Source organism: Centroberyx gerrardi, chromosome 15, assembly GCF_048128805.1.
Source record: "Centroberyx gerrardi isolate f3 chromosome 15, fCenGer3.hap1.cur.20231027, whole genome shotgun sequence".
NCBI lineage: Eukaryota > Metazoa > Chordata > Actinopteri > Beryciformes > Berycidae > Centroberyx > Centroberyx gerrardi.
Genome location: NC_136011.1, coordinates 22,639,994 through 22,653,404, shown reverse-complemented (window position 1 = coordinate 22,653,404; position 13,411 = coordinate 22,639,994). Strand labels below are relative to the sequence as shown.

At 43.2% G+C, this 13,411-nt stretch overlaps 1 protein-coding gene across 1 annotated transcript in view; it reads right to left on the bottom strand.

Annotated features, from left to right (window-relative positions):
• nrg3a (neuregulin 3a) overlaps positions 1–13,411 on the bottom strand; it is a 315,296-nt gene that overhangs the window by 282,239 nt on the left and 19,646 nt on the right. The window lies entirely within an intron of this gene.

Genomic DNA, 13,411 nt, shown 5'->3' with positions numbered 1-13,411 from the left:
GAGTAAGACAGACTGATAGAGAGCAAGACAATCACGTGAGCTGCTTTCTGTTGGAATTATTTCCTTTTCCCCTTCCTTGCTTGTTCCGATGTGTACATTTCCAAGGGGTTTTTCAGATTTTATGGAGAACTGAGTCTCATATTTTACATAATGAAAGCACAAAGGACACAACTGAGTTAAGTACTGTTTGTAGCAGTTGCATACTAGTCTCATAACAACTACATTTCCAACAATTTATTAATTAGAAAATCCTACACATATGATTTTTAATGTGCTTTTATCACTTTTCCCATTCCCCCAAAATCCTACCGTAGCTGTGAGCAAGACTATTCGATACTCAAAGTGAAAGGAAAAGTAAGTTCGCTGACATGTTTGCGTATCTCTGCACTATGCTATTCTTCTCAGCTATGTTCCAGATCTAGACCAGTCAGTCAGTGAAATCTTTCAATTCCTTTGAAGGTTTGGTTCAGCCTGCGTAGAGCATGAGATGAGAGGAGTTTTGACATTTTGGGGAAATCCAATTGTTTCCATCATGCCCGGCAAAGTCTGTCGACATCAAATGAGTATTTTGACCCAGTTCAAAACATAAAATATACCATCCAAAACTGCCCCATCATGAATGCATACATGTTGGGTATAGCAGGCCCCAGTGGGAATGAACCCCTCATCCTGGCAGTGTTAGTGCCATGCTCTTACCTATGGAGTCATACAGGACCACTTGTGGGCTTTGCTCCTCGCCTTCATGGATTTGTAACACCTCTCAGACCCAAGGGTGCCTCCCCGACAACACACTAAATCCTCTAAATACAGTTCCTCACCATTCCCAGTGAACAGAAGCCTAATTCCTGGCTGCTTAGCACCCCTGGTGAACAGTATGACCATTGACTCTACTCCTTACCTCTTGGCAGTGTCTCACACCCTCAGAAGGAGCTAGAATACAGTAGGGAGCCCAAAGCGAGTGGAGAGTTCCTTTTATGTCTTCCTCCCAATCTCTGTGGGTTGCTGTGCTCTTGGCGAGGCCTTGCCAAGGATGAGGGTGTATTAGTCACACACATGTTGCGCTCACACACTTTTGAATTGATGCCAGTGAGCGAGAGAGTAGCTCATACAATTGAGTGGAGGCAAAGTAGCAGCAAGTGCTTTGGTATTGTGTGTTTGTGTGGCGTGTGCGTGTGTGTGTGTGTGTGTGTGTGTGTGTTTCTTTCAGTGTTGTGATTATTTCTGCTGTAAAAGGTGTGTTCTGTTGCTAAGCTTTTGCCACTGACAAAAGGCTTTACATGTGCATGCATACAAAGAACGATGCCTAGTTAATGCTACATTGGTTCAGGTGAAAGGCTTTGGTTGTATGGATGTAAAACACACTAAACCCAAACAGGAATGGATAGATAGATAGATAGATAGAGTGAACTAGTAGAATCATGGAAAGAAGCAGTGCAGTCTGAAAGAATTGGTAAGTGCAAGTCAGTAGAAAGTGGAAGAGAAACAGGCAAAGGGAGCAATTACTCAGCCTGCCCACCCTGTAATGGAGTGTGTGCCTCTTGCATATCCTTTACTGATTGCTGCCAGTCTGCTCCATAGTGGCTCATAAAGGGGCCACTGGCAACACTGACAGGTAGACAGGTAGCTGTCTGTCTGTCTCTCTTGGTCTGTCTCTCTGCCTCCACTCCCCAAATTCTGTTACAGCGTGCCAGACTTGCTTAGCGGTGATGAGCGTCCAGCAGCGCTCAGGCTAAGCTAGCTAGCCGTAGGGCTGCCATGCTCTGTGGTCACACCTGCTTCAGCTAATTCACTTCAGACAGCCACAGTGGGGCGGCACGGTGGCTCAGCGGTTAGCACTGTCACCTCACAGCAAGAGGGATCCGGGTTTGGTCCCCAGCCCAGGCCCTTTGTGGGAGTATAAGAAAGATTATATCCCACTAATCATTCTATATCCTTGCAAGAAATCCCTTAGTCAATTTGCTCTTTCTCCAAAGTTCATGGGCTAATAAGGGTTTGGGAGAATTGCACTAGGGAGATGAGGAGGAAAATGGCTTTGGTATCTGTAGAGCTGGCCCCTTCCCTCTTCCCTCTCCCTCAGTGGTGTGTCTATGTATTAAGTGAAAATTATGATGTCCTAGTTAGGACCCTATGCTTTCTTTCGAGGTTACATGTTCTCCCTGTTTTTGTGTGGGTCTTCTCTGGTTTCTTCCTGCTTTCCAAAGACATAAAAGTCAGGTGGGTTAGATGCTCTAAATTGCCCATAGGTATGAATTTGAGTGTCTGAGTCAGCCCTGCTACAGACTGGGGACCTTTCCAGTGTTTCCCTGCTTTCTGCCCAGTGTGTCCCCAGGAAAGGGTAATTCATTCATTCATTAAAATGAATTAATGAACAACGACCAGGTGTCATATCACATGGGGGGCAGAAGACGGGAACACCTTTTTACAAGTTTTGAGTGCAGGGCAATCCTCTGTCATATCTTTCTTTATCTGTTTCTCCTTTACCCCCGTCATATCTATCTCTCTCTCTCGCTCTCTTTTCCACTTCAACTCCATGTTTTTTCTTCCCAGCCCTTCACTCTGCTCTTTCTCTGTGAGGAGGGTAGGCAGAGAAAGGGAAAGGGAGGGAGAATTCGAGAGCACTGCTGTCAAGAGCGGGGGAAAGACTGGCAACATTGATCAGCAATCAGTGCTGATCTAAACAGTGCACACACAAAATATGCACACAAGAACACACATTTGGTGTTATTTGCCTCTACTTCAGGTTAATTTGTAGCTTCTCACATTGGCTGCTCCTTCCCATGAATGGTAAGGCTGATGGGAGCTGTCAGCACAGACAGCCAAGCAAAGATCTGGGTTAAGTGCGGAGGAGTGGCAATCTGACAAACAGTAATAGGCTCGATGCACCACGCTAACAGCTTTCTATCAGCCAGCCATTACAATTCCCTGTCCAGTGACACACTTTGACTGTGATTAAAATCACTATGAAACAACACGTAAGTCATCTGAATGCCTTGGACAGACCGGCTGAAAGGAATTATTATAGAACTGTGCCTTGTAAGTGGCAAAAAAAATTAGGATTTAAATAACATTTCTTAATAAAAAAAAAAATACCACAGAATTCAAACAGGATAGGTATTACTTGGTGGCGTTGGCAATTTCATGGGGTTAGCCTCTTCTAATTCCTTGCTAGGCAAGAGAAGGGAAGAGAACGAAAGTAAAGTAGTAACTGTAGAAGGCTTTTTGAAAGAGTGAACCTTATTACTTGGCTTTTTGGACCATAAGAATTTTCTTTTCTTTGGAACCACAGAGAAGGTAATTACAATCATGACAGGGTGTTATTGTTAGGGTTAGGGTGTGTGTGTGTGTGTGTGTGTGTGTGTGCGTGTACGTGTATGTGTGAGCATGTATATGTATGGATCTGTATATGTCTACATATCCACATGTAGGCAACTGTATTTATTTTAGAGCTAATCATGTATATCATGAGAGGAAGGTGCATATAGACACAGAAGGTCTACTCAGGTACTTGTGGTACATCTACCTAGTGTTTCTGCTAGTCTTTAGTCTTTATTTATGCATGTTGACATTGCAAACTTAAGAATATTTACCATTTTACAGTCTGAGGTCGATGGAGAACAACCAAATATGTTAGTTGATAATGCTAATATCATGACAGGAGAATATAAATACAAGAAAGATGTTTAGATTTGGATGGGAATCTAAGATGAGTGTTTTTTTCCCATAAAGCCCTGCCTCTGCATGTCCATATCTGTGAAAGTACCTTGTAAAAAAATCCTGCAATCAATCACCTTTAATTGTGTACATTATATCAATAATTTAGACCGGCTTTTGATTCAGAGTTCTTTGAAGTTCACGATGCTACACTTAATACTTGTGTCGGTATGCAGTCTCTCCCCTCTTCTTTTTGAACTGTGCATGTGGTCACAGCATGTGGATGGTTTCTTCAGTCCATTCCCTTCCAGCATCAGAGAAACCCTGCCTCCGCTGCACTGCCTGTACCTTCTCTGCCCAACTCTGGCAGATGTGATGTGCGGTGGAGCCCGCAAGATGTTTTACGCCCCATAAATCCCTGATATTTGGACGGTCAGCCCACACCGCCACCGCTGCATCCTGCAGGGAGGTGGGAAGATTTGTGTGTTGTGTTACCGCACCCTGGGAGCCAGGAGACATGATAAATTGGCCCGCGACGACAAACTGCGACCAAATACATCAAAACACTCACCATCATGTGCACACAGGCACACACACACACACACACGCTCAAACACCCTGCTATGTTGGATATACACAACAGATACAAGCAAGCATGCATGCACACATATGCCACTGCTGTAAATATAAGATCTTGGGGTGACATGATTGACATGCACTGGTATGATTAATGAAACTTGGACACAGTCTTTTGGTATCATCAGCAAAATCAGCCATTCGGTTCATGAGACATGTCTATTAACACTGTTTGATCTGATTGATGTACCCATATCTCACATGCTCCAATGGTGCTCAGTCTTCCATAATCGCTACCACTCTCCTACAGATTCATCATTTAAAGAGGGCAATTGTTAAGCTAGCCATCTTCAGCAGCTGGACTGAACATTCAGTGATGTTAACTAAATATTCAGCCCATCTCCAATACATGTATACATATCAACCTAAAACACAAAGTGGGGCTGCAACAGAGAAATACATCCCACCGTAGATTCATCGTATTTGCCCAAATTAAACTTTGGTGTCAGGTTTGTACACTTCTACACCCACAGGAACTGTCAAATTGAAATCTTAACATCAAAATACAAACTGTCTCCTAAACAGCAGTGAGCGAGCGATTCATTCAGAGAAAGCTGGTCTCAACAATGTTAGATCTTTTTCAGTTACCACCCACTGCCATTTGGGACAATGTGGGAAGTTGCATAGTACAGCCTTACCATGAACTTTTATCAATAAATACATACAGTGCATCAACTGAAATCATTTGCCTTGCCCTGCAAATTTTACCATCTCCTGCATTTGCATACATTCACATTCATACAGCAGACACTAATAACCTGCATCTTCCCACACTTTGGGCTCCTCCATTTACTGGAGAGGATTTCATTGACAGTGTGTTTGCATTTCTTAACAATCTCCTTTCCTCTCTTTTCACACAGACAGACAGACAGAGACAGAGACAGCACACACACACACACACACACACAGCATTTCATTCTCCTGCTCTCTCTCACTTTTCCTTTGATTTCATTTTCCACCCCAGGTCTATTTTAATTTGTTTTAGTAATGTTACTTGTAATTCATGCATTTTGTTTTTGTTATACTGATTTCTGTTTTTATTTAGTTTCTATTATCCAACACGTTCCCTGTGTTCTTTATTTATTTATTTATATTTTTGAGGCGGGATGCTTTTATAAGCCTGCTGGGTTTTATATTTATCTCACATGTAGATTTTTCTCGATCTCTTGCCGTGTTAAGCATTTTAGCATTGTATATGTATCCTACAAATAAACAAAATTAAAACTAATATTTGCACTGATATCTGCATAACTGCAAGCAGGAACTGTCCTGTTCCAAGCAATAAAAAAGTTCAAAAACCAAAAGGAGGAAGAAGAAAAAAAAAAAAAAAAGACACGGCTTACAGACCTTACGGAGTATAAAAAAAGAGCTGAATTTAGATATGTATCTTAGCAGAAAGAGGGAGAGAGAGCATTTTCATTAACCTCTTTAGTGACCCTCTCAGAGCATTAGTGTTTGGCTGAAGTGGCTGAGAGAGCAAGGGATGGCACTGAGAAACCGAGAGCAGGGGAGTGAGAGAATGACTGAAAACAGATGGGGAGAGGGGGGGGGAGGGGGTTGCCGATAGGGAGAACAGGAGCAGAGGAGTGTGTAAAATAGGAAAAAAGAGGAGAGGAGGAAAAGAGACGGTCACGGGGGAGTAGAGAGGATAGAGCAGGGCAGGAGAGGAGGAGAGGAGAAAAGGCAGGGTAGGTGAAGAGAGAACACATATATGTGCATAATGTGAGTCCCTTTGAGTGTCCATATGTTTGTACTTGTGTGTGTGTGCATGTGTGTTGGTGTGTGTGTTTACCCCATGGCCCTAATCCTCCATTGTCCCAGTCCACAGCTCTCTGGTGGGTGTTGCTTTGATGTCTATATACATTCAACCTGTGTAATGAAAGCACACTACTGCTGCCCTCTGGCCCCTGCATTCACAAAGTATCTCTCTCTCTCTGTGTGTGTGTGTGTGTGTGTCTGTGTGTGTGTGTGTGTGTGTGTGTGTGAGAGAGAGAGAGAGAGAGAGAGAGAGAGAGAGAGAGAGAGAGAGAGAGAGAGAGAGAGAGAGAGAGAGAGAGAGAGAGAGAGAGAGAGAGAGAGAGAGAGAGAGAGAGAGAGAGAGAGAGAGAGAGAGAGAGAGAGAGAGAGTATTATGTGTACAGATGTTTACAGTATGTGCATCATGGGTGCTGTGCATGCTGCATGCATGTACACTGTGTGTGTGTGTGTGTACAGGTTGTTCTTCCCTATGCGTATAATATGGCAATGGGGCATGTACAGTATGTGTGTATGCATGTATGTGTGTGTGTGTATGTGTATGCATGTATGTGTGTGTGTGTCACAGCAGAGTGCAGAGGTGTGGGGGAGGGGAAGAGAGAGAGGAACAGATGTGCCGGAGTGGGGGCCTCCATACGGATTGATAGGACCCGGCTCTGCGAAGGCAAGTGGCCGCGCATGTTAAGCCTCTTAGTGCCGATTCAAATGACACTGGGCAAGAGCTGCTGGCCTGTGTCATACACACACATGTGTTTATGTGGTATGTGTCTGTGTGTATTTGTGTATTTGCATATACGTATGCATGCATGCCTGCGTAAGCAAGGAAGTGTGTGTTTATGTATGTGTGTACATTCCTACCCATACAAAGTAAAGGTTTAACAGGCATTAGCAGAAGTATGATATAGCAAATACCTAGCATGACTGTCCATCCATCCCAAATCTTTGCAATATGCTGAAAACAGATGCCTGCGATCAGGTAAAACGGATCAGGATATGATCTGGCAGGGATGCTTTGCTGATATGGATTAGTAGCAAGGGAGAGGTATGGAAGATACAGCAGACATTAGTACAGGGATTTAGATGTAAACGGGATGCAATGATCTGGTTATATAAGACATGTTTAATGGAAATGCCTAGTGAAATGCCTCAGGAACTGCTTAGAAATCAATATAAGAGCATCATGGATGATCTGGAACATAATATTGGTTAAGGATGTAATATACTGTAGGTTCCTCATAGTGTGGGAAGTATGTGAAGCATTCATAGAGCAATGGCTGAGGTATTTAGGATTATAGAACAGTTAGGTCCGTCGAAGCAACACGGTGTCCTAGAGGCATTCCAACCATGATTTTAATTAGTCGACCATCATGAGCACACAATCACCAAATGTATGCATAGGCAATCCAGCCATCCTTAATGTTATTATAAACATTAAACCCTATTTGGTATATGTCAGTTGCTATGAAACTAGATCATATTCTGAATAATAATGACATTAACATTAGGAGAAATTACAATGGGCTCATACTGACCAACTTTAATTTGCATACACTCAATGCAGTCAATTACATAGGAACATCAGCACAAACGCACAAACATGCATGTGTGGGTGTAGGTGCGGTTGCATGTACACACACACACACACACACACACACACACACACACACAGAGCATGACATCTGTGAGAGAGAGATGCTGATGTATTTGTTTGAGTGTGTTCAGTAGCCAATTTATTTCTCTGTGGCCAGCTTTCTATTGTTCAGACACACTCCAGCTGAGCCCCCTTCAGCTACACTTGTCTGCCTGCTCTCCCTACCCTCCTTAACAAACCTTTTGACTCATTTATTTATCCCTTTCCTTCTGCCGATGTGCACTGTCGGCGTCAAACTGCTGTTCAGCCCCTCCAACCTGAGAGTGCGAGGGGACAGATAACAAGGAGAAAGCAACACGAAGCACAGCGAGGGAAGCAGCAAAAGTTGTTCTATTCACAATGTGAGAGGTGTAAAGGGTCAAACAGTGATGTTACATTTGCAATCATCTAAACTGCCTGAGGTGTTTTGCATTTTTCTGCATCATGCCGCAGCATGTCTTAAGAAACACTATAGAAACCGGTCTTGGCAGTTCTGCAAAAGGCTGATCTGTGCCACAGTCTACACCTGACGTTCTGTGCATGTTCTGTAAATAATGAAACTGATAAAGGCAGGGACATGCACTAGTGACATCAAAATGACAAAAGTTTGATATATGGATAGAGCAACAACGTGATCAGTATAAGTATTGGGCATTTCACTGAATTATAGAGCACTCCTCACCAGGAACTTTTCCCATTTCCTTGTCCAAAGTTTAGTTGTCTCCTGTCAAGACTACTGCAACTCCCTCCTGGCTGCTGAAGTATTGCAGCCCGCCTTGTCTTCAGACTTCCAAATCGTCCCATGCCGCCCCCACCACCCTTCTTCTGCACTGCCTCCACTTGCTGCCTGTGGGCTGCTTATATTAAATTCAAAACCCTTGTGCTGGCTTACGAGGCTGCTAAGGGAACTGCACCCCCCCATACCTCCAGGCCATGGTCCAGCTGTACACTGTAACCGCTACTCTAACTCTCCCTTCCCTGCGGCAACCTGGTCATCGTTAGACCCGACCACAACTCTCCTCCCTTCTGGCGGCCCAGTGGTGAAATGACCTTCCAAATCCATCCTCATCTCTTCAAGAAATGCTTCACGTCCCCCTTCTCCCTCCTGAATCGCACCCCGCTCTCCCATATCTTCCTCCCCTGTTACCTCACTAGCATGTTCTTGTTTACCTCTCTCTTCAGCTTACTTTTCATTTCTGTTCCCTAGCACTTCTCTATCTCACATGATCCTTCTGGGCATTATTATTTGATATATTTTGTTGCATCTGCTCTTTACACTATGGCTTGCGTTCCATACTCCTTGCTTGTAATATACTGCAGGTGATCTAGAATGTAAGCTTATTCTGCTGTTGCACTCAAGACTGTCAGCTACAGTAAATGCCTAAAGTGTAATGACTATGAGTTGGTCTATACTTGTCATTTTTGGAGGTTCTTTTTTTCATAAACCATCTACTGTATAAGATAAATGCTGCAGTAACTGCCAAAGTGAACAGTCGAAGACAAACTGCTGGATGAATTTATTTTATTTGAAGACTAAGGATCGCACATTCTAAATCAGGGGTATTGAGTTAAAATTCCAGCTAGTCCAGACACACACATTTCATAAATAGCAAAGGTCTGGACTATCAGACAATCTAACATATTTTTTATAATTATTAGGCCGATATGGTTATTGTATGACTATTTCACTGTGGAAAAACGTCCATCTTGACAAGTAATTTAGTCTCTATTCAGCCTTCAAATTTCCTCAAAACAAGAGAACAATGTCACTGCCAATGGGTTGAGATAACTCCACTTGCTTCCAATGCAGTTTCACTTGTTTTTTCTAGAAATTAGTGAAGTCAGATTAAGGCAGATCACTGCACTACTAAATGACTTGTTAAGATGGACATTTTTGCAGTGTAAAACATTCAGTGAAACCAGCTGGGTAATTTTATTGTGAATGGTCAATGTACTTTCTTGAGTCAATACAGAAATGGCAGTAATTGTAGGATTGTAAAGTCTAAATAATGGTTTCCCGCATCTCCAGTGCACTGATGACTGTGCATGAAAAAAAAAACCCACAGAAGGCGATTGCAAATACTTCCCGATTGTTTTACTTACCTCCCCTCCCTCCTATTGTCCCTTTTCTCTCTCTCACCTAGCTCCCCCACCCCCACCCACCCACCCAAATGCCTCTTCTGGCCTTCCAGGTAGTAAATCAGCGGGCTGCTTGGTGGAGAAGCCCTCTCTGCTTTAGCCTGTCAGATTGAGGCTTTACTCTGGCCAGTCGGGGGACTCCTTCCCTCTCCCCCAGCAAACGGCGGGTTAGACTCATATCATGTTTCAAGCCATTACCAGCAAAGCCGAGCCCGGGGAAGGCAATGAGAAGAGAGCAGTAGGGGAATGGGAAGGAGAGGCCAGAGGAATGGCCATCCATCACTCCCTGCCCCCCCGGTCCTCTCACTGCCACTCCACAGCAACATATTCACAAATAACGATTGGATAGAGGTGGAAGCTTACCACGCCCAGGTAGGGGTCAAAGCAACCCAAGACAGGAGGAGCAGAGAGAGAGAGAGGGAGAGAGAGAGAGAGAAAGAGATAGCGTCATGTGGATTTTAAGTCATTACAGCCCAGTGTGACAGCTTCATCTTCTCAAGCGAGAGGCAATGGAGACGGAGAGAGGAGGAGGAGACATAATGAGAGAATGGGATAGAAGGAGAGAGAAAGAGAGATAACTAGAAAGAGGCAGAGTGTGAGAGCAACAGACAGACAGACAAGAGAGAGAGAGAAAATAAGCTGCAAAAGAGTGAGAGTGAGACTTCATATTTGTGATGCCGCTTAAAATATTTTCCAAACATGCAGTGACAGCAGTAGCAACAGAGCTGCTCACAGTGATAGGAACACACAGCAGCGTGTTAAAGAGATATGACCATTGCTGAAGGAAAATCACCTCCAAAGTACTACACAAACACCCTTCACATTCTTTATCCTCAAATTTAAAGTCAGCTAGTATGCATACAACCTGTTCTTGTAATTAAATCCTAATTCCTCTAGGCAAGTTGACAATTTAGTGTTGTAAATAGGTTGTACATAGTATTTTAGGCAGTGTGAGTCCTTTGCTAAATTGCTTCTGACATATCTTGAAGGGATTTGTCGAGGCAGGTTATTAATTGGTCCCGCTCAATCATAGCCTCACTGAAACAAGACCAGTATAAACAATGACTTGAGAAATGAAGAGCATTTATCTCCTCCAGGGGCGGAGCTTAGCTTATTCAAATGGGGGACTAATGGAACTAATGACACTCGACCCTGTGTATACATTTTCACACCTTGTATCTGGACTAAGGAGTTTAGGAGCATGAGAGATCATAAGCAGCCTAAATTTGAAAACTTGATTTTCAGATGGCCGATCCCCTTATGTAACCTAGAAGCAACCCGGTCAGTGGGAGAGACAGAAACCATTTCCTCAAATGCACTGAATTAATTCATGCATCATTGGCTTAATTAGTGACAGCAACTGCTGTCTACTGCTCCCATCTCAGTTAGGATTTTTTTTTAGTTTTTTGAGAAAACTTGTAGGCAAGAGTGAATTCTTTGGTTTTGGTTTTTTGGTTGGCAGATTTACTTGTATAGCCTGCAGGTAAGACTCTGAGACTCTTTTCCTAACACAGAAATCAGCAAAAAAAAAAAAAAGAAAAACAGCTAAGTATATATTTGATTCGACTTGTAACCCTTACAAATTTATAAGGCTTCATTTCCATGAGCCTCTCTTCTTGGCTGTCATGTGCTCGTGACTTCCAAGGCTCATCGTGGTTCTGCTTGTAATCCCCCCTGGGGCTCAAGATACAGTACATGACAGCAGATTCCTATCTGAGGATCGTCTCTTTCCACATGTGAATTCACAGATTGTCTCTTTTCGCATGTGAATCCACAGATTGTCTCTTTTCGTATGTGAATCCACAGATTGTCTCTTTTCGCATGTGAATCCACAGCCTTAGAAATAATCGAGAACTGCAGTAAAGTCATGAGAAACATAAGGGGCTATTACTCTGCTCTCCAGGTTTTTTTGTTTTGTCTTTGTTTTTTCTTCTTCTAAACTCTAGTTCTTAAGTATTACATGTATTTCACTCTTTGATTGTGTAATATCACTTTTTTTGGTGCATTGGATGCACCTGCAATTGAGAGCCCCGCCTATAGTCCTATTTAGTAAATAAAGCTTATTGAATGGAGCTGGACTGAGTTTAAGTCCATTTTAGTCCAATTAAAATGGTTGAGCTAAAGCACACAAGCAGTAAGGCGCCAACACAACCTGCATGGATCAAAGACAAATATTAGCTGTCTCAGAGAAGGCCCATCCACATGCCCTGCAATCTGTAGCCCAAAACTGGAAGGATGGAAATGGAGAACAAATATTAGCCTGGTTGGAACACGCCCTGCCACGTGCTATAGGAAGAGGATATGCCACACAGATTGCTGCCTGTCTCTCTCTCTCTGTATCTCTCACACTCACACTCACATAAAACCCACAGCCGCATTCTTATGCACACCTGTATATCTATATAAATCACTGCAGCCTCATTGTTTATTAATGCAACGCCACTGATGTTTCAGCCCTCTCTGTCACAAAGGAGCAATAACTGCCACAGCTGGACCAGGCCTCGCATACAAGAGCCATACATCAACACAGCTGCTGCCCAAAATCCCCCAAATAATTCTATCTTGGTGCCAAATGCAAAAAAAAAAAAAGGGGTGGGGGGTGGGTCCCAGCAAATTAAAGTCTCAGCAAGAAAGAGAGAGAGAGAGAGAGAGAGAGAGAGAGAGAGAGAGAGAGAGAGAGAAAGAGAGCGGGAGGGGAATGAGGGAAAAAAAGCATTTCTGTAAAGGTTAATGTGTGTTTGGATGTTGGTTGCCTGGGGGTATTGGCCACTCTAATGAGAGCGAGAGAAGGTTCCAGAAGCAAGATGGCATTTGCCCTTATTTCTAATGGCAGAGGACGGAAGGAAGCAAGACGGGAAGGATGGAAGGAAGGTTGGAAGGAACAGGGGGAAAGGAAGGAAGGAAGGAAGGAAAGGGCAGAGGGCAAACTTTAGTAAGCTTCAGTAACGATTTCCACACAGCTGTCATTGTAGATATGGTTACTGAACAGAATCATAGCAGTCACATGTTCTCAAAATGTTGTCAAGGGAACTGAAATATGTGAAGATGTCACTGTTATCATTTGCTCGCCACTACTATATACATATATATATATATATATAGAGTTGAAGCTGGTAGATAGAAAGGTAGAGATAGGAAACACTGAAGTGATGGTGGAGGACTGCAACATCCCTCATGGTGGCCTTTCAGTGACCTCAGCCAGTGAGGCAGAGTCGTAGAGAAAGATTTTTTTAGGATTAAGGTAATGGATTCATTTTTGTCCCATGGCTTTCCCACAGCATTCTGGATTTTGTTTCATGTTTCTGTCCTGAATGGTTGCAGAGATGATGGTATGTCAGAGTTCAACATAGTGGGGTTAGGTGCATTCAATTTGCCTGTTTACGTCAAGACGGGGCACTATTAAAGCCATTACCCCTTACAGTAACAATCAGGTATACACAATGCTCAGTTTCCCAGCCATGGAATAACCTCGATGTTTCAAATTACATGGATGATTGAGATGAAATGGCAACAAGCCATTTGTGGGAGTAAAAAGGAGAGAGACTACGCTGCACCATTGACATTTCACAGAGAATTGTAGAAACTGAATGTGAACTGGTC